The sequence below is a fragment of the Jaculus jaculus genome, chromosome 4 (genome assembly GCF_020740685.1).
Source record: "Jaculus jaculus isolate mJacJac1 chromosome 4, mJacJac1.mat.Y.cur, whole genome shotgun sequence".
NCBI lineage: Eukaryota > Metazoa > Chordata > Mammalia > Rodentia > Dipodidae > Jaculus > Jaculus jaculus.
This window is the reverse complement of record NC_059105.1, coordinates 50,411,164-50,434,477: the sequence shown is the minus strand read 5'-3', so window position 1 is coordinate 50,434,477 and position 23,314 is coordinate 50,411,164. Positions and strand designations below refer to the sequence as shown.

At 37.1% G+C, this 23,314-nt stretch overlaps 1 pseudogene; it reads left to right on the top strand.

Moving 5' to 3' along the window:
- The first annotated feature begins 1,566 nt into the window (after window positions 1-1,566).
- On the top strand, window positions 1,567-22,415 carry LOC123460230 (annotated as a pseudogene).
- Window positions 22,416-23,314: the final 899 nt, after the last annotated feature.

The window sequence follows — 23,314 nt, the reverse complement described above, 5'->3', positions numbered from 1 at the left end:
AAAAAAGTTGTTTCTAGCTTTAAATAACCACAAATGGAGTTATCAGCTCCATGAACTGCTGACAAGGCCTTCAGGTCATGTCAGACATGGTACAGTCGTTTGCATTCCAAGAGGAAAGCTTCCTCATGTCCAGCCACTAAATGTCAGTTCTAACCAGTATTAAAAATGGCTTTTACAGGTATTCCATATTCCCATGGAAATAGTGCCCTATGCTTCATGCCTAGCCTTAAGAAAGGGTTCAGGTACCTAAATATCTCTGAACCAATGTCAGATATATGAGGAAACATAGAATACTGCCCCAAGCAAAATTAAAGCACAAACTTTGTGTGTGTCATTGCACATACTTTCAAGTTCAAAGCATCACAATTATGGAAACTATGTTCTCTGATGGCAACGAAATAAGCTAAATGTCAATAATGGAAAGATGTTTTAAATTAAATGTGCCAAAATCAATTTTCTTCCTATATGTGGCATATAGACAGCTAGAAAGTATGTTCATAATATAAAATTTATACTAGAAAAATACAAAAAGAATCAAGGAAAATATAACAAAATTTGTACAAGAACTCCAAAAAGTATATTCTTAAATATTGTTGAAATTCACTAAAGAAAATCACAATGTAAAACCCACTTGGCATGTACTAATTTAGCTAGAGACAAACAATAGCAAGTGATGGTGAGGACATGGAGAAATCAGAAGCACCACACACTGTCAGTGTGGTAGAAAATAGTGAGCTACTTATGACGTCAAGACCCACAGTTCTTCAAATGACTAAACACAAAGTAAATTATCTGACCTGACCTAGATAATCCACCTTTGTATAAAAATATACTTTTATGTAGTGTATCTGCTATAATATGGAGTATGTTGTCCTCACAAAAATGTGAATTCTCATGTTCATACCACAACTAATAAAAATAGCTGAAAGGATAAATATGCAGAAAATATATTGATGGAAAACTAGATAAATATTCATGTGCTATAGCGATACAATGGAATATTATTCAGGCATAAAATAATGGGGACATGTCACTGTGTGAATGAATATTAGAAAGTTTGTATTAAATGAAATACCTACATATAGCTTGGTAGGGTATCAGGGTGAGGTCTGAGAGAAAATAAGTGATTTACAATGGGCGCATAATGTCTTTGGGAAATGACGAAAATTCTAAAATTGCATAGTGATTACATTGAACTCTGTGATTATACTTAGAAACACTTTAAAAGATAGATTTATAGTCTTTAAGTTATTCTTCAGTGTAACTGCTATTCTACCTTACATCAAAAGTGCTTTCTATCACTGGATAGTTAAATTAAGAACATACATAATCTGTGAACATGTAATCTACTTGTATATGAATTGAAGAGTATTGAATAATTACAAAATTCCATCTCTGAAAAATTTTATTATATAGTACTGCAAAGTTGGAGACACTTTGTATGTACAACATATTTACTAAAAACACATGCACAAGAGCTGGGGATGTGACTCGTTTGGTAAAGTGTTTGCTATGCAGGCATCAGGTCCTGAATTTGGTTCACCAGCACCCAAATAAAAGCTGTATATGGTGTGTGCTTGCAAACCCAGTGCTGAAACAGTAGAGATAGAAGTATTCCTGGGGCTTGCAAGTATTGCTAGTTTAGCCAAAATCACAAGCTCCAGATTCAATGAGAGTGAAGAGCAAAACATGAGGAAAGCAATTGAGGAAGGTACTCAGTATTGGTCTATGACCAACACACACACACACACCACAAATGCATGTGTACCCCCCACAAGAACACATACGCATGCAAAAGTAATAATAATGCATCCCGGCTGGCTAGCTATCATAGTGCTAGAAAGTGCTATGCCAGCTGCTGGAAGAGTCATTAACAGTCTTAACCAGCTGTGTACCCTGCAAAGTATATAACTGGTCAGCTGGGCAAGATGTGACCACCAGTTCAATAGTGGCATTATTATTATGGGAGCAAACAACTGCTCTCTGATTAGATTTCAACTCTACTCCACAGGAGGAAATTCATGCCTGGTACTATAAACCTAATCAAAGTCCTATATGCCTATAAAGGCAATTGCTCACAAAGCATGATGACCTGCGTTTGATTCCCCAGTACCCACATAAAGCCAGATGCACAAAATGATGCATGTATCTGGAGTTCATTCTGGTGAACTTCTCTTTCCCTCTTGCAAGTAAATAAATGCTTTTACAAACTTAAAACTGCTAAGAAAAAAAAAAAAACTTAAAACATTCAATCACAAAAATATTCATGTTCCAAAAACATATGCAAAGAATATTTATAAATTAAGTACTCTTAAGTAATTGCCTAAGAGACAGAGAAGAAAATGGGAACAAGGTAGTTCCAACCAAAAGAGAATCAATTAATTTGTGTGTCATTTACCCACCTTTTTTAAAGGAGTGGTAATTTTAGAATGCCAGAGAACTAGGGACTAGGATGTTAAAAGCTAATCAAATCAGAACATGAGCTTATGACTAGACCTGAACTTTCATACTCTCCTAGAAACATGATTCACAACCATGTAATGGACCAGAGATAGAGACCAGAAATATGCGCTTATTTAATATCTCTTGGAATGCTTCTGAGTCAAAAATAAGTGGCTTACTGAAAGTCATTTGGCTAACCGTGAGAATGGCTGTTTCACATCAAGCTGGCTGGTTGAACCAGCACCACAACATTGTTGCCATCATGTAATATATAGTTTTGTTGGTTTCATAGCCCAGTGCTTTTAATCAATTATACTTATTTTGTAAATATCTTTTATATTTTTAATTTTTATTTATTTGAGAGGGAGAGAAGAGAGGAAGATAGCAAGAGAGAAAGAGAAAGAGAATGGGTGTCCAGAACCGTTAGCCCTGCAAATGAACTCCAGATGTATGTGCCACTTTATGCATCTGGCTTATGTTGGTACTGGGCAATTGGATCTGGGTCCTTAGACTTTGCAGGCAAGTGCTTTAACTGCTAAGCTACCTCTCCAGCCCTTTAAAATAGTTTTATACTATGTTTCCCTCTGTGTTCAGGACTTAGCTCAGTGAATATAAGAACGCTTGTCCAGAAAGTGGACTGTCCTGTGTCCTGTGTTCCATTCTCAGCACCAAAATAATAAAAGAAAAAATGAGGCTACTATGTTTTATCCATGATTTACAACAAAGATGTATTTCCACATGCTTGGGATTTCTGTCCCCTATTCAAAACAAATTGGTATTAAAATGTATTATCATCTATTTATTGGGCTACAGAGATTGCTCAGTGGTTAAGGCACTTGCCTTCAAAGCATAATGAACAGGGTTCAATTGCCCAGTACTCATGTAAGCCAGACGTACAAAGTGGCACATGCATCTGGAGTTCATTTGTAGTAGCAGAAGGCCCTGGCACATCTATATACTCTCTCTGTCTCTGTCTCTTTTTGTATCTCTTTACTTCCAAATAAATAAAAATATTTTAAAATGTATTATCTCGTATTTATCCATCAGTAAATATTAATCCAATTCCAGTTTTGTTTTTTCTTGTACCCTTTGGGTCATGACATTTTCTAAATAAATTTTTAAATGAAACTCTTTCCTACTGTGGTCTCTTTCTCTGGTCAGATTCGCAATCAGCAAACTAACACTTCTAAGAAAATTATTGTTATTTTCACAAAAACAAAGGCTGCATTTCATTTCTAAAACAAAACTTTCTCTTCACTTTGGATAAAACTTCATTTTGTTGCTTAAACTTGTCAGTAGTTCCAGCACCATTTCTCTGGCCTACTGATTATGTGGCAGAAGTTTAAATTGTTTCCAGACCTCATGCTATTTTTATATTAGTCATCTGACCAAATTTTATACAGCATACTCTTGACTTAGAAATATTTTTTCAAGCAAATTATCTTACCTCTAAGAAGTAAGAAGCAATAAGAATTGGCGTGTATAAAGTTTAGAGGAAATTCGTGTGTTGGACAGTGTGCATTTGAATTGTTTAAAATAATGGAAGCTTCTTAAATGCAAGGAACATGCAGGACACAAGGTGCTGTTCAAGGAGTAAGCTGTGGAAATACACAAGAAGCACTGTCTTCTTTGGCCACAACATGATTCACATCTTTAATAAGCAGTATTTGGGAGAAATACTACTATTTGTGGCTCCTTTGAATAAACTTACTTCTCCATTGAAACATGTCAGCACATTGGAATTGATGGAGACTTACTGTAGTATTTGGTCAGAAGAGATTTTCCTGTAAATCGGATCTGAGCGGCAGTTTTGGCTTTGCTGCTTACCAGCTGATTAAGCCCTTAAAGTCTTTGAAAATAAGGGTATTAAATAAGAAGGTCCCTTGTTCCCAAAAACCTTACAATACACTGGAAACAAAATCTAAGTTTATCTTAATAGAATGTGAGAAGAGATGCCAATGATTTGGTTGACTACCTGCTCAGATCCCTAACCATTTCCATAGTAAGAAAATTCTTTCTGGCTCTCCTAAATCTGAAACCCTTCCAGATAGTTCTTTCTATATTGTGGTTGGAAGCAGACGGTACTTTCCCTTGGAAAAATTAATTCCATACTTCAAGAGTGCTAATAAATCACACCTCACATTTTGTTCTCCAAACTGGATAGTCATGGACTTTTCTTTAAAAAAAAAAATATGGGCTTGAGAGATGGCTTAGCAGTTAAGGCACTTGCCTGTGAAGCCTAAGGACCCAAGTCCAACTCTCCAGATCCCACATAAGCCAGACGCACAAGGTGATACAAGTGTGAAAGGCTGCACATGTATAGAAGATGGTACACACATCTGGAGTTCAATGGCAGTGGCTGGAGGCCTTGGTGAACCACTTTTCACTCTCCCTCTCCCTCTCCCTCTCCCTCTTTCTCTTTCTCTTTCTCTCTCTCTCTCTCTCTCTCTCTCTCTCTCTCTCTCTCTCTCTCTCTCACACACACACACACACACACACACACACATACACATACACACATACATACACAGACATAAAATTCTATTTTCCACAATCTAAGCATGAAATAGTTTTTAGCACTCCTATTCCAAGATTTCCAGATTTTAACCCTCAGCTCAAAACCAGACTACAAAATCTATGGAGACTATCCTGGAGGACCAGATGTTCCTTACCAGATTGAGCATATGAACAAATACCATAGATATTTCAGGAGCTGACAAGATCTTTATTCTTTATATATTATGACCACTAATTTTGTGAAATGATTATAACTCTCTCTTAACCCAGAATGTCATTGTAAATGACTGGGCGGTTCTCTTCTTCCACCCACAAACCAGCAGGAGGCATAAATAGCTCTTCTTTATACTATACTAAGGAAAGATAGATTTCAAATTAGATGGATCAAACACTGGTCATTTTCTGATCTCTTACATTGCAATGTGATACATTTTAGCTGTATATACATGAAACACTATAGAAAATCAAACTGGCATGATGGGCAGTATAGAAAGTTTAGAATGCAAACAATATTACTCACTTGAGGATGGAACACAGAGGTGTTATTCCCTTACCTATTCTGACCATTTCCAGAATAACACTACCATAAAATTAAACTCTATCACAGACATCCACAGATCATTCATTTATGTCAAATTGTGTGGGGTTTTTGTTTGTTTGGTTGTTTTTGTTTTGAGGTAGGGTCTTGCTGTAGCCCAGGCTGACCTGGAATTCACTATGTAGTCACAGAGTGGCCTCAAACTCACTGTGATCCTCCTACCTCTGTCTCTTCAGTGCTGAGAGTACTGAGATTAAAGGCCACTATCCTGATTCAAATTGTTTGTTTTTTGTTGTTGTTGAGTTTGTTGAGTTTCAAGATCTGAAAGGATTGTGTCAGATAGCACATTACATTTCATTTATAATTCCACGAATTCAGACTACCATTGCTGTCTGTCATCTTTAAACCAGGTTTACACTGAGAATCAGGAGAAAAGAGAACAGAAATATATAAAGATAATATGGCCAGAAATGAAGTAGACTTAAAGTGGTGAATAAACAGGATTGAAATGGACTCAGACCATTAAAAGGAAGTTTAAACCAGGCATGGTGGCTCGTGCCTTTAATCCCAGCATGAAGAAGGCTGAGGTAGGGGGTTACAGGAGGTTTGAAGGAAGCTGGAGGTGCATAGTGATAGGTTGGGCTAGAGTGAGAGGTTCAAACAACAGAAAGAAAACTAAGGAAGAAAACAGTTTATAACAGGGTAATAAGAAGGGTATCTTGAGGACATTTCAGGAATCAGTGAGAACTAACGCAATGACTCAAGAGTATAAATTTTCAAATCCATGTGAAAATCTTCCTTTATAGAATGCCTCCAACCTATGGAAGCGTTTGCCCAGGTTCAGCCTCCTAACCTCCCAGGGCTGCTGCAGGTATGGTACCAGATCTCGTAGCTACTACTCCAGCGGGCAGAACTTAGCATTCATGATTCACATGGTGCCAATGTTGGAGGAAGATGGAATGCAAGAGTACAAAGTCATGATGGTTTCCATGAGAATTTTGGAGAAAGTGTGGGTGGCATGGAGTATGCAGCACACAGCAGGGTCAGAGTCCATGCGGGGAGCCCATGAGGAGACACCCGGAAGTTTGAAAGTGAAGTTGCAATAGAGACACCAAGATATTGCATGTATCAAGAACATAGGATGTCTGCTGAGGGAGAAAAAAAAAACTGCAGGCATCAATGGTCAAAGTATGTTGAAAATACCAAAGCCACAGGGATGGGACTACCCAAGTCTGTTGGAGTCCACATTATGACATCACTTGCCCCAAACGTTAAACTTGGAATTCTAGGATTTAGTGTTTGCCTTATTTGGCTTCAGTCTTTCTTTGGTCAATCTTTCCATGCTATCCTGTTCTATCTTCCTTTTCAAATGGGGATGTTAACTCCATGCCACTGTATATGGGAAAATTTTTATTTTATAGTGATTCACAGCTAATTGCTTTGTCAGTAGAGACTAGACTTTTGAACAGTGTTGGAACTATTCGGACTCTGGGGACACTTGAACTAGTACATTTTGGATTATACCCATAAGCCTTTGGAGACCCCCTAGGTTCTTGCTTTGAATATGTTTTTACTGTTGATAGCACTCTTTTAAGGAGCTGTTGAGCCTTGAAGAAATAAGACCCAGGTAGTGGAAGTAGTCATTTAGGACAGGCTTTTAAGTGTATAGCCCAGCTCCTGATCCCAGCTCACTGTTTGCTTCCTGTTCACAGTGGTTGTGAATAGCTTCTGTCATATACCTACCGTCATGAACTAAGCTACTCCAGTCTGCCTTCTCCATCATAACAGACTGCTTGAAACCATAAGACAAAAGAATACTTTCTACAATTGTTTCTTTCCACATCATGATGTCAGTGACAAGAAAAAAATTAATAGTATGGATGTCTTTTTGTATACATAGTATTCTAGTTTTTGCTTTGTTGATTGCTTTAATTGTTCTAAGGAAAATATCCCTGGGCTAAGGAAGTTCTTCTGACATTTTTTTTTTACATTTTAGTTCTTTTGATGGTAGTAAACCAAGTATTGTCCATACAATAGTGAGCACTACAGAAACTCTGAAATAATTAACAAGATCTTTTGATTTTTACATGTTTCTGTCACATGCTTGCCTATTTTTTCACAAAATCATTTAAGTTGTATGCTAGTTTTTCTATACTACATAATTTTATGTTAGTAAAATAAACATTAAATTATTCTCATAAAAGAAAAACTTTACTTTCCAAGTATCTGTAGTATGTCTTTCTCACTTGTATTTCAATGTATTTTTTCAAAATATTATGTACATAGTAAATTGAACATATGAAAATTAAAACATGCCATATCCCCTGTGGTGGTTTGATTCAGGTGTCCCCCATAAACTTAGGTGTTTTGAATGCTAGGTTCCCAGCTGATGGATATTTGGGAATTAATGCCTCCTGGAAGGAGTGTATTGTTGGGGGCGGGCTTAAGGGCTTTATAGCCAGTTTCCCCATGCCAGTGTTTGGCACACCCTCCTGTTGCTGTGTTCCACCTTACGTTGGCCAGGGGGTGATGTCCACCCTCTACTCATGCCATCGTTTTTCCCTGCCATCGTAGAGCTTCCCCTCGAGCCTGTAAGCCAAAATAAATCTCTGTTTCCCAAAAGCTGCTCTTGGTTGGGTGATTTCTACCAGCAATGCGAACCGGACTGCAACATCCCCTTCATTTTATTTTTAAAATAACAGAGAACTTTTACTTCTAAAATTCTACTTCTTTTAAATTAACCCTACTCCCCACAATTTGAAGGCAAATTTTGCAGATTACCAAAATGAGTTTTATAGTTTAAGCTTTTTCTCTCAAAATACTACCAACAAATCCTTTGGCTGAAAATACTTCAGAATATTGAAAAATTTTGTTTCTAAAAATTAATACTCTTTTTATTGATTACTTATAACTAGCCAATGTATACACCAATTGATTTCTGTCTGAAGTAGACTGAAGATAGTACTCTTACGTATCAGCTAAAATAGATGAGTAATTATGTATTTTAGATTTTACTTGATTTACTTTCAACATATAATCTTTATTATCATCTTACAAAAGAAAAAGCACTGAGTAAAGTAACTAGTTTTAGGGAATTTCAGAGCTTATAGTTCTTAGAAAATTGCAAACTATTATGCAACTGCCTAAACCCCAACCACCTAATGTAATTCACACTAGGAACTATCTCTCTGTCCCAAAGGAGAATAGACAGAAATTCCTTCCTATCAGTTGCTCATAAACCTGCTAAGGGATTATAATCATCTCTTAAACACTATTCAGACTGCAATTATCTTCAAACATTTATCTTAACTCAAATCAATTTTTAAATGCTTTTCCTCCAAATTAGGCAGTCTGCATTCTGAGGCCAGAGCTGGCTGTACAATGTGATTCTGATTCAGTGTGTGTAATGACCACTGCATGCTATTTACTGGATTACACATTGGGCCCCCTGCCACTTATTTATGGAAAATTGCCTCTATGTGGTTTAGGGCATAGAAAAAGCTGGGTTTTTTCTGGTTTATGAATGACATCAGATTTCTAAAGGACTGCTACATGTGTACTGGAGTTTTAAAGTATGTGCTTACCACATTGAATAAAATTATCTCCTGATTGCCACATTTAAACTTTCCTTAGAAATTGTTCATTTGGGCTGGAGAGATGGCTCAGCAGTTAAGGTACATGCTTGCAAAACCAAAAGACCCAGGTTCAGTTCCCCAGGACCCACGTAAGCCAGATGCATAAGGGGGTGCATGCATCTGGACTTTGTTTGCAGTGGCTGAAGGTCCTGGTATGTCCATTCTCTATCTGCCTTTCTCTCTCTCTCCTTCAAATAAATAAAAATAAAATATTTTTTAAAAGAAACTTTTCATTTATGACTCATATTACAGAAATTTGACTGACTTAAGGCTCTACCATTTTCAAAACCTACTCCAAAAGAGATATTTAAGAAAAAAATTGTTATATTTCCATACTGTTTCTGGAAAACAGAATCAAAACTTAGATTGAATACATTTTAAAAATATTAGATGCCCATTCCTGTGTGGTGATATATTATCTTTTTTTGTACTTTCTGGTGACTTTTGAAATTTTTGAGTTCTTTTCACATTTCTATGGCATCCATATCAAACGTCCTGTTTTGTATTAATATGTCATATTCTTAACTTAGTAGTACTTAAATTGTCTTTTTCTAGTGCAGAAAACTCATTTTCCATGAATGTTCATGATTCTAGCTTAACTCATTTTTTGAACTAAAATAGATTTAAAGTTCACATTTGCTGTATACTATGAAACTATGAGCTCTGAAACTCCCTAAAGTTAGCTACAGAAAAGCAGAAAGAGAGAGAGAGAGAGGATGAATGACTGTTCCAGGGCATCTTGCCCCTACAAGTAACCTCCAGACACATGTGCCACTTTGTGCATCTGGCATTACTGGGAAATCAAACTCACTCCATCAGGTTTTATAAGAAAGTGTCAATAACCACTAAGCCATCTCACTGAGCCCTGTGTTTTTCATTTGTAAGATGATAATAAAAATTAGATGTTGAGGGCTGGAGAGATGGCTTAGTGGTTAAAGCGCTTGCCTGTGAAGCCTAAGGACCCTGGTTCAAGGCTCGACTCCCCAGGACCCACGTTAGCCAGATGCACAAGGGGGCACACGTGTCTGGAGTTCGTTTGCAGAGGCTGGAAGCCCTGGCACGCCCATTCTCTCTCTCTCCCTCTATCTGTCTTTCTCTCTGTGTCTGTCGCTCTCAAATAAATAAATAAATAAATTTTAAAAAAATTAGATGTTGAAGTAAAACCAACTAACAAATATAAAATATACAATTTAATGACTGATATATATTAACTAATGCAATAAATAAATAAACCTAATGAAAATATTATATAAAATATATATCAGTAGTATTCATACTAAGAAATTAAAACAAGAAACCCACCAATCATAAGACTGTACATATGAATAAGTAAATCAAATTGCTCTTCACATGACCCTGAGGTTCACTAAAGCACATCTATGAATTAACGTGACCCAAGCAAGCAAGAACAAGTGTGGCTTATACAGCTAAATAGCAGGTTAGAAACACAGAGGATGAGCTAATTATTACCTGTGGATTCAGATCAGTCACCATAAATACTTAACCCTCTCTCCTTAAGAGCAAAACATCACAGATGTTACAAAAGCCTTTTAAGCCTTCCTTCCTAGCCTTAAGAATGCCAAATCTAAGGAAATTTTCCAATCCATAGCTTGGGAAGACATTAGGTTTCAGGATTAAGAAGAGTCCTACGAGCCACAAAGTAGACACAGACTGTAGAAACAACATATTTTAGAATAAAACAAAAGGCACATTGCTCCACATTGTTATACATAAATATGGGCCCACAGAACCAGACCATAGATCTTCATCACAGATACTCTCAAAATCTTCTAAAAGAATAGCTTGTTGTCAGTGTCTCCCATAAACCTCAGTCATGCACATGGAGTGAAACAGAGGCAATCTGTCAGTCCTCATTGGCAGTATTTAAATATGGGTTTGGCAGTCAGGAGCTCTTTTCCCTTCAGGAAAATCAGAATCTGTTTAGGTTTCCAATGTGAACACATCTCCAAAAACATTGCCTTTGCTACTAAAAATAAGGCACTTGGTTCAGGAAAACAAATAGCACCACTCCCAGAATGTCAGCAGCCATATGAGAAAAGTTCATGCAAGACTGTAGATAGGCAACATGCTCTGGGGTTACCGGTGATGGGATGTTTGGACATAGAACCCACAGAAATGAGACTAAGGGAAGTCTGAACATGGTGTCAAGGTTCTCATAGGATTTCATCCAGAGTGCTAGGGAGGTAGAAAAACCAGGCTACTCCCGAAAGGGAGAGGCAACCCATTGATCTCTAGAGGTGGGCTAAGGTCGGTAATTTTCTAGTGGCCATGGACATGAGCTTTGAAAAGGGTTTTACTTCTGTTATTCAAACATCCTGGCTTTGTAGTCAGAGGGCAAATTGGCAGCTAGCAGTTCCCAGGAAAGGCTGAGTTTCTCTTGTAACAGGTGCCATCATCCTGCCCAAGCTATTGCCAGGCTAAAGGACTTCAGTGGTCCAGCTGCTGAAGCTATTGAAAAGCACAAGGACAAAGTGGGAGGGAAATACTCCATGTTTTCCTGAGCTGTCAGCATATCTACACATAGAACTGAGAAGAATCTTACCAGAGGTTATGGCTGGCAAAGGAGTCAGACAAGATGAAGACAGAGATTCCAAGACTTTAATTCCCATTCCTGTCACTCAAGAGGAGAGTCAATGTTTTCAGCAAAATTGCCTTCAAGAGCCTAAAAAGTAGCTTAGGCTATAGTTACCATAATCCACATGTCAGACAGTTCTTTATAATAAAGCTTGTGAAAACAAAAATAGCACTGCATTATCCAGCTTTATGACCTTTGAAATTGTGGATATTTAAATCAGCTAATAAATGGAGCTAGGTTTATTTAGTTTTACTTACTCCATAGTTTCATAGTAAACAGGCTTTGAATGGTTAGATGGTGAGGCTACACTGATTAGAAGCACTCTGGAAATTAACCAGGGTACCCAGTTGTAGTAGTTTGAATATATGGCCCCCAACATATTCAGCTTTTTATTGTTTGTAGTTTGCATATGCAGCCACCTAGCTGGAGGCAGTGTCACTGGGTGGATCTTAAGGTGTGGTGGTGGGTTTCAGATTTCAATCTAAAGATATGAAGAGTGTGCCAGGCTGGAGAGATGGCTTAGCAGTTAAGTGCTTGCCTGTGAAGCCTAAGGACCCTGGTTCGAGGCTCAATTCCCCAGGACCCACATTAGCCAGATGCACAAGGGGGCGCACGTGTCTGTAGTTCATTTGCAGTAGCTGGAGGCCCTGAGGCGCCCATTCTCTCCCTTTCTCTCTCTCTCTCTCTGCCTCTTTCTCTCTCTGTCTGTCGCTCTCAAATAAATAAATAAAAAATTTAAAAAAAAAAAAGAGTGTGCCTAGCTGGAGTTTCTGAAGTGTGCTGTGGGTTTTTGCTTTTGGCTTTTTGGCTTGTGCCTCTCTCTCTCTCTCTCTCTCTTTCTCTCTCTCTCTCTCTTTCTCTCTTTCCTTGGTCCTGTGAAGGCAGGCCAGCTTCTTCTGCCATTTATGGATCTTCCTCTGTATATGTAAGCTTCAATAAATATCCCTTCCTCCATAACCATGCCTGCTCTGGAAGTTCATCTTAGTGAACCTGAAGCTGTCTGCTACACCAGTATAGTACTATGAAAATAACCTATGCAAAAGATAAGGTAATTGACTATAGTCACTGGCTAAGGTAAATTTTCCTTGAAAATGCTGGTGTTTTTAATACTGCCCAGTGCAGTAGCCAAAAGGTGCTCTATCAGTTTTCTGTTTCATTTATTACTACCAGACTTGACTGAAAAAAAAAAAATGTTAAGCCATTTGTACTTTCTTTGAAAACTGCTTTTCCCAAAAATTTACTATATGTATAAATAAAAGATGTGAATTTTTAAAAAAGACATTAGATAATATTCTTGCTGATTCTAACAAAGAAAATGTTCAAGATTGAGATCAAACTCTGAAAGCACAAAGAAATGGATCCTTACAGAGCCCGTTGTCACTGCTGAAGCATTAAGTATAGCATACACATGCCTAAAATTATACCTGAATCAAAATTCATAACATGGAAGCATCAAGAACATTGGTAGCCAGCTAATTAGTCTTAGTTTGAAATAATTCTTAGGAACGGAGGCACTCAGGAGTAAGGGATGATTACACAGTAGATTATGCTGAGTTAATACAAAAATATTTTAGGAAGTATTTTATACCACATTTCAAATAACAATATGATAGTATTTTTAGTTCTCCTATTTAAAAGGTGAAAGAGTCTACATCTTACCAGATACTACGATAATAATAGCAAGGCTTAAGGGAAAAATACTAAATTTCCCAAGGTGACTCAAAACTTATATTAAATTTCTGGAATATTAGTTAATGAAGTCATTTCTCAAAGCTGGTAGAATTTTCCATTTCTTTGGTTTAGTACTCAGGAAAGCTAGATAGAGGACAGCATATGGCACTGGCTTCTTCCTCAATATAGAATCCAAAGATTTCTACCTTGTTCACAGATTTAGACAACCTTTACTACAATAAATTTTTAAATGTTTTCATCACTCATTACAAAAGACATTATGATCACCAGTGATCATCCCATCTCTCCTCTCCACATCACCTATCCTCCCTCCCTCCTCACCAGCCTAAGGTGCCATTTATCTATTCATGATCATTTGTACTCACCCCATATCTTTCCTCTTCCATATCAACTATCCTCTCCACCCTCCCTACCAGCCTAAGGTATTCATTGATCTATTCTTCACCTCTGTATATTTTCTGTTCTGGATATTCTGTTTTCCTCCCATACATCTATAATTATGGAAGCTTTGACCAATATCCTGTTAGCCTCCTCACACCACTAACCACCAGAACTCTTGTAACCAGTATCCCACTCTTTCCATCTGAGGTCATGTTTTCTCAGATGCTATGAGTGAGGGGTTATTCTCTTTCTGGATCTGTATTATTTCATTTAACATTATGTTCTCCAGGTTCATCCACTCATCACAAAAACACAATTTTGTTCCTTGTTGTGGCTGAACTATAGTATTCCAGTGGGCTTATATGTACACTACATATTCTTTATCCACTCACTAGTTGGTAGACACTTAGGGTGGCTTTGTACCTCTGCTACTGTGTATAGTGGTACAAGAAACATAGACTCTTGTGTCTCTTCTACTAACTGATTTCATTTCCTTTGGCTAAACACTAAGAAGAGGGATTGCTATATTATATGCTTAGTTTCCTTTTTGAGTTCATATTTTATTAATTACATTGTTAATAACCACTTTCTCAATCAGTTTTTCTATGAGTTTGTTCCCATCACGTTTTTATTAGTCTCTCTTGCTATTCTGAAACTACTTGTTTTAATTACTTGACACTTCTTCTGCCTGCTTAGTGTTTTTTTTTTTTTTTCATGCTATGGAATGTGCTATTCCAGATAAACATAATATGAGGGAGTGGGAAATATCTTTAAGTTCAGATTCCTACTTTATGACTCAACTCTCTTTTAATCTTACATTAACAAATGCAACCTCTACAGGTTACTTGCACAAGACCTGAAAAAGACTGGGTCAATCAGCTTTCCAATCATGGTTGAGGGAGGAGCTCATGAGGTTCCCTACCTCTCTCTGAAGAGCTAATGGGAGTCAATGGTTGCTTGGGGCAGTGGAGACATTTTCTTCAGTGAAGTAACAATCAGTAAAGTGCTCTTGGTCTAGTAAATACTGCCCCACCCATGAAAGCACCCCAAATTAAACTCAGTGAATCACAAAAGAAGACAGAAACATAGGCACAGAACTAGTGAGAAAAAACAAAGTGTTCATCAGGAGTAAAAGGAGAATAACAAACGGAGTTAATTTGATCAAAATACATCATATAGATATATGAAATTGTCAACATATATGCATGTTTTAAGTCTCCAAGTTTGACAATAAAAATAGGAAAGGGTCAGGAGAAAAGAAAGAAAGATCAAGAAAGACAGACATACTACACAAGAGCAAGAACTTAGTAAAAGAACAGGGACACCTGTAAGAGAAGATTAAAGCTCAAGATTTTTTTTAAAAAGTCACAAATTTCAACTTATAAGGCAGCAGAAAAAAACATAGATTCCTAGAAGAGAACAAAATCAATCTTTAAAAATTAAATGCCAACTCTTTTTCATAAAGTAAATATACGTCATAAGGATAGAAAAACAGGATCACTTTGGATTTGGGTTCTATATATAGGAGTGAATATATATATAATGTTGGCTGCTAAATAAATTGAAGTATGTGTATTTACTGTACAATAATGATACATTTTTGCAAAACTGCCAACTCAGCCACCAACAATTTTACACCAGGCAGGAAAACCTAATTTTAAAAAACTAATACAAATTAAATTTACAAATTGAGAATTTATTTTCATAGTTTATATACTATAACTGACTATATTTTTTAGTCTACAGTATGCTGCTCAGTAGTGGAATAATTGCCTAGTACTCAAAGGGCTCTGGCTTACATCTCTAGCACTGTAAAACCAAACAAACAAAAAGAACAGAGCAAGCAACTTGTCATACAGAACGTTCTCTTCAGAGGATTTTTCAAATTCACTATAGCTCCAAAGTAAACATTTCCATACAATGCTATTTCAACCATTTTTTCTATTTTTACTACTAAATGTAGAATGCAAAACTGAGCATATGTGTTCTACATTTGAGTAAAATTCTGAAAGTCTCATATTGAGTTAGGAAGCCTAAGGCTCATAGCCTTAGGGGCTTCAACATAACAAGCAACTTCCTAGGAAAAAGAGAACCCTCAGTCAGGAAGAAGCAAATGATGCATCTGCCCCCACCTAAGAAAGCATAGCTTACAATTTATCACTAACCACTGCTATGGTTTGAATATGAAATATCCCCAAAGGCTCATGTTTTAAATGCTTGCTCCCCAGCTGGTGACACTATTTTGTGAGCTTATGAAACCTCTAGGAGGCTTGGTGTAACGAGCAGAAGTAGATCTCTAGAGGAGAGCCTTTGAAGATTCTAGACTCACAGTGATTTGAACAGCCTTTGCCTTGTGCTCCCGCTGCCATGGACAGAGATTTCTGCAATGCCTTTCCCAGTAGAATGGATTGAAACTCTCCAAACTCATAAGCCAAAATAGATTTGTCCTCTCTTGGTTTGAAGTAACTAATACAGCCACTAATTCTAGCATTACTGATGTATTCTGTTTTTGTTATGAAACACCTAAAAGTGAATTTAAAACAGCATGTTTACTTTATAATAAATCTGCATGACTTGGAATATATTTGAATTGTTGTCTTGTAGTATTTACAGAAAACATATGAGATTGTCAGGATAGATATTACTAATTATCATTATTAATATATTTTATAAATAGAAACCTAAAGGGCAGCTACATCAAGTGATATTGTCACTAATATAATAAACAAGTGGCAGACCTGACTAAGATTTCTAAACAAAAAGTTGGATTGAAAGTTAAACTAGTACTGGTGGTCTCTGTCTGGCTATAACCAGGTTCTTTGTGCCTTATTCAAAGAATTGGGAAAGATATACAAAAAGTAAAACAACAGGAAACTTTATTAAGACAAAAGCCATAATATGAGGTTGAATACATCACCAAGAAGGGCAGTGGGCCACCTGAATGAGAAAATACCTCGTGTCCCAGGAAGTAGTCTGGGATTTCATTCAAGGGGAAGGAGGAGCAGGTTGCTAAAGGCATAGCTTGGATGGTTCTCTGATGGACATTTGACAGATGGGTTTTGTAACTGTCTATTATACACATCCTTTCCCATGGTACCCTTAATCTTAACCATACGTATACCCAATTATACATAGGAATAGATGGTAAATGGACTGGATCTGTGAATCCCACATATATCGTGGAAAGTACTTGAATAGAAAAAGACCATAAAAGGCATGCTTCTTGGGGTTCTAGTGAAGAGAAACTTATTCCACTGTTTAGAGCAGAGTATATGGGAAACAACATAGATGGAAGTCCCAGGTCTTGGTGTGTTTGGTGCTCCAAGCCGAGTGGTGTCCCAGCTTGCTCAGTTATTACTCAGGCTTGTCTGCCTCAAAACCAATTCATTTTAAGCAGCAAACATTAAAAGAATGTAGACTTTCTGCATCAAACCACTGACCCTAAAATACCACATGATTATGAATAAGTAGGAAAGAATGACAGCTGTGTGGCCTGTCTAGTGTAAAATTTCAATGAATGGACCTTCTTATTTGAGAAAAATCTTGATTTTCCTGAATGTTTAATAGTGTCTCAAAAGTCAGACTCCAAATAATGACTAAAGAAGCATTTTAAAAGGCATTTGTAATCAACTTGTCTTCATGCCTGCTTCATGAGACAAGAATCTCAGTCCTATGTTAATATTTTAATTAACATTTACAACCAATGAATGATAATCACAGTGGATACCAGCAATATTATCTCTAGAAACCATAAGTTCTACTGTCTATAGAAAATTCATTCAGCAAATACTCATGAAGGGTATACTACACACAATCCATTTTTAAACTTTATTTATTTCTTTGCAAGCAGACAGAGATTGATAGAAGAGAGATAGACAGATAGACAGGGAGAGAATGGGCATTCCAGAGCCTCCAACTACTACAGATGAACACCAGATGCAAGTGCCACTTTGTGCATCTGGCTTTATGTGGGTACTAGGGAGTGGAACCCAAGTTGTTAGGCTTTGAAGGCAAGAAACTTAACTACTGGGCAATCTCTCCAGAGCTACAGTTCTATTTTAAGGAATTATAGCAATGTACACAGCAATATCCCTGATCTTTTGGTAACAAAAAGAAGAACATTAATAATGATATGAGTGATATTTTTTTTAAAAAATGAAGAAAACAAAGGGGTGGTTAGAGACCCTCTCTGGTGAAGTGATTAGATTAGAGACCTGAAGAAAATAAAGAAAGAATATTAGTAAAAAGAACTTGTAAGGTGAGTATTTAAAACTGTCTTGCCTGCAAAGGCCTTGAGGCGGGAGTGTGCTTAACATGTAAAAATAACTGTGAGCTGGGAGATGGCTCAGTTAATAAAGTGCTTGCTTGCCTCCTTAGCATCAGTACCCAAGTTCTGAACCTCAGAAAACATGTAAAGCTGACAAGACAGCACAAGTATCTGGAACTTCAGCATGCCTACAGCTAGAAGGAAGATACAGCCAGGAGCACCACCTGGAAGCTTGTGGACAAGTTATCACGGTGAATGCAGCACTGAACAAGAGACCCTGCCTCAAACAAGGTACAAGGTGAAAAATAACACCTAAAGTTGTCCTCTTCCCTCCACACACACACTGTGGTACATACCCATCCACACTCACACAAATGTCCTCTTCCACAGAGAGAGAGAGAGAGAGAGAGAGACGTCATACACACACCCATTCCCATGCATACATACACTAAAAAATAAACAAACAAAAAGAAAATCTTTCATGAGGATAAAAAGTACATAGGAGAGAAGTGACTGGGGCATCTTGGAGAAATCTATGAAATAAAGTGTCATAAATTGCTAAAGTCTGAACATGTAACACATTCTAGAAAGCAGGGTGACGGAACAGGTCACAGTAAGAATTCTTATCTCCTTTATTATCCCTTTAATATTGTCATTTCAGACCCTACTAGGAAAACCCAAAAACACTACAAAGTACTGTCATCCCCTGCCACCGTGGCCATCACCAATAAAAGGTCCCTGTGTTGAATAATGACTACAAAGTCTTTGAAGGTTGTTTCATCACTAGAGTGATATGGCACCTTACAATGTGGAATATAAGCTTTTATTTTCTTACATTCTGGAATATAAGCAAGATTCAGGAGCTACCTGTTCAACCTAACAAATATATAAATTTGTATCCAGTGTCAAGCAGGTAGTCAAAAGTGTTTAGTTAAATGTAAGAAAATAAAGAGCTATTGTATGTTCATGTAAGGCTCTGTACAATTGAACTTCTAATCAATGCTTCCAAGTTATTTGAAAATAAAGGAAGGATGGGAAAAAAAGGGAGAAAGGGATGGAGAGGGAGGGAGTAAGAAAGGTAGCAAGGGAAGAAGGAAGAAAGGAAGATAACAAAGACAAGGAGCAAACATGGGGAGAGGAGAGAAAGGAAACCAGAAAACTAATAGACGACAAAGGAAAGCAAAGCAGATATAAAAAGAAGAGAAATTTTCAGGAAAAGCAGAAATTGGACTATGCAATCTTTTTAAACGGCAAAATGTAACTTGATCTCTGTGGCCTTTTCCTAGAACCAATAACCCTGGTCTGAACATGTGAAAGCTTCACAACAGTACTATTGGAGTATTTTACAAGACATTTGATTAGTATTCTTCAAAATCTCCAAGACCTAAAAAAAGCAAGAAAAATCTGAGAATCTCTCATAGTAAAGAGGAAGCTCTGGAGACATGCTGAGGATATGTAACATGATATTCCAAATAAAAGCCTTGAGGGGAGAAATATATTAGGGAAAAGCTAATTGTAACTGAATAAGCCTGGGTATCTCTTCATAACACAAACCTGTATTGGTCATTCATCATGAGTGTGTCATTCTAACATAAGATATTAACTAGGAAATTCGATTTGGAGTCTATTGAAACCCTCCAGATTGTTTTCAGAGGCTTTCTGTCAATAAAGAAAAGTCATTCTAGTTTATTTTCTAAGATACAGATCTAAAAGTCACAACAGAAGCTTCAAAAAAAGTACCACATGAATCTAGAGTTTGTCTCTAATCTGAACCATGTTTCACCATCAATCTAAAAAAAAAAAAGTACTAACATTGCATACCACAAAGAAAACTGCTTAATTTAACTACTTAGAACAAGAATCAAGATCCTCTTAAATATAGTCACCCTTCCAGTTCCCTTGAGATATATTTCCTCAGCTAGTAGGTTAGTCATTTTTTTTAAATCAAACTTCTATTTTAAATGGAAGAGTAAACAGGTGCCATGCTTAACACAGGAACTGTAGAGGTTCTAGCTCCATCTCCATCAATTATATATAAACACTACTGATGTAGATTTGTAAAGTTGAAGCATTACTATGGTTCTGCCTCTAGCATCAGACAGATCTTAATCTATCACACACTGCATCTATCCCTTGGAAAATTAAACTCTCCTCTGTTTTTCCAGCTTTAAAATATGCATAGTAACTCAACTCACCTCATGATTTTATGTGTGATTTACATAAGATAGCATGGGAATCTTTTAATACAGGACTTGACACATAATGATAACCAACAAAAAATTTTATCCAGATGTTTTTCATTTGCATTTTTAATGTATTATATAACAGGGTTTCATTATAACACACACACACACACACACACACACATATATATAAAACTTTATTTTATTTATGCCTCTATAATTCTTTCTTTATATTCCCTTTTTTCCATTTCCCCTTCTACCTCTCTGGTAATTTCCCTTTGAGTTTCATGCCCTTTTCTATTCTAGCTTCACATATGAGAGAAAATATGTGATACTTATTTTTTGTGGACTGGTTTATTCACTTGACATAATGCTCTCCAGTTAATTTCTGTGAAATATGCCTTCCTTTGCAGTCATTAAATCTATTTTTCCAAATATTCATGGCTCTACTCCCTTCCATTCCAGATATACAGTGAATGTCACTTTCTAATGCTAATTAGGCTAGAGAGGGAGTGTGACCCAGGCTGTCCATAAGATTGTGAGTAAAAATGATGTACGTTTTTTCCAAACCAGCAGGAAAGTCCTTCCCTTTAGCAAACAACAAGGCACGTTTAAGGAGATGGGGAGAGACTCGATCAGCTTCAATTCTTTTTCCTCTTTTTTATTTTTTAAAATATTTTATTTTTATTTGTTTGTTTATTTGAGAGAGAGAAAGAGGCAGAGAGAGAGAATGGGTACACCAGGGTCTCCAGCCACTGCAAATGAATAATGCATCACCTTATACATCTGGCTTACATGGGTCCTAAGGGTTCAAACCTGGATCCTTTGGCATTGCAGGCAAGCACTTTTTGCTAAGCCAGTTCTCCAGCCCCACTTCAGTTCTTTCTTTTTTTTCTGCTTCAGTTCTTAATATCAGTGATCTACTCCAATGTTGACCTTCAATGAACATGTAGCAAGAAGTGAACCTTAGGAATTGGCCCAGGATGACAGCTGGAGAATGGAGCCAGTTTTATATAAGTATAAAACCAAATTGAAGAACTTCCAGATACAGATGATCTGGTCTGGATCCTGGACGAATCTTAAAACTGAAAAATCTAAGCTGCTGTCTCATAGAAGTGCTCACCTATGGTTTATATACATACAGATGGAAGTTTCCACTTACTGATAATCCAATGCTGGTATGCTGTGCTATAAAGATGATGGTGGCTCAAGCCTATATCTATACTCACTGGGGAAGGAGCTTGATCTGGGAGAAAGAAATAGAACAACCCAAAGAATAAAAATGAATCCTAAAGTACTTCTGAGATAGAAGAGACTTGCTATTCTATTCTATATTCATTAAATGGTACAAATGGGTGAAAAAGAAGACAAATGAATTAGTGAAGGACTTAGACTAAATACAATTGCATGGATATTTTGAGAGTTTGCTTTACTTGATGAATTGAATTCCTTGGCTATTTATGTCTATTGGCTATCACATTGGTTACTGAACATAACAAAATATGCACTGCATCCTTCCCTTAGGTAGCAACACAGCTTGTGAGAGCCCCCTGATTCTCTGACTAGTTCCAGCCAGTGTAGAGACACCGCTGACTTTTGCCCAGCCTGGAAATTCCTGTGCTCATTATGTTCCTTTACCTGGGAATATCCCAAATAAATCCTGTGTATACGGATGCACGCAAAGAGTGTTTTAAGATGACACAGTTATAGGGGAATTAGGATGAAACTTCATTTTGTTTCTGTTGTGTCAGAGGCTTCTTAACTGATGATCTCATCTTCTTGGACTTTTTTTTTTTTTTTTTTTTTTGGTTTTTTGAGGTAGGGTTTCACTCTGGCTCAGGCTCTCCAGACTTTTACTGGAGCTGAAGAGGATGGAATAGTAAATGACTAGGCTTTGCAGACTTCACAGCCAGTGAATGTCTTAAACTCTGTCCCTTCTATAGCCTTGGGATTTTTCTGCAAAGAGGAGAAAGACTTTCATAGTTGGTGTAGCCTTGTTTAGAAGGAAATTCTTAAGGAGAATTTAAGGATGTTTGAATTAGTTCCAAAACACCACAATGGCCTTCCTTCATTCTTATTGACAAGGTGCAACCCCAGGGGCGGCCCATTGCTTCTTCTGAGCAGCTGCTGGATGGTGACCTGGAGGAAGGGTTTGAGATTCTGAGTATGTAGAATAGTTGGAACTCACTCGGGAGCTCTGTCTTCCATGTGACACAAGAATGTGAAGTTTTTACATAAAATGTTTCTAACAGGAAGCGCTTGGTATGTTAGCAGCATACAAACTCAGTACCATTCATGACTGAAGCAATTATGATTTTTCAGGGAAAAAAAAAAAAAGAGCTATTCCACCAACCCTTCCCTGAAACAAGATAGAACAATCCTGGAATCTTGGAGAAGAGAGATTAGTAGTCCATTTCTCCCCAGCTTGTCTCACATGGCTGCAGCAAGACTTCCATGGCTGGAAGGAGGATATGTGAAAGACAGACAGCAACTCCCATCTTGATCCAAGTACCAGCAGATGGAAAGTGGTTATGCCCATCTTCATTTCAGGCATGACCTCCCTTGGGCTAAATATTAACAAGCACTGTTTTCTTGTTCAAATAATAAAATAACAATTAGAAATAAAGTGTTCTTGCTAAATTGTTTCAGCATGCAGTTTGAATAATTATAATTTATATCAAAATGTTTGTTAAATGTACACTTTTTAACTTCCTATTTCATAGATAACTCTCCATCCTTAGTGATACTTTAGCTGGATGTCAAAATATTCTTTTTAAATATTTTGTTTATTTATTTGAGAGAAAGAGAGAATGGGTGTGCCAGGACCTCTAGCCACTACAAATAAACTCCAGACACATGTGCTACCATGTGCATCTGACTTACATGGCTGCTGGGGAATCGAACCCAGGTCCTTAGGCTTTGCAGGCAAACATCCTACTGCTAAGCCATCTCTCCAGCCCCAGATGTCACAATATTCTTAAATCAAATCATGATTACTAAAATCAGAGGTAAGCAAACTTTTTCTGCAAGGCGCCAGTTAATATTTTAGACTTTTCAGGCTAT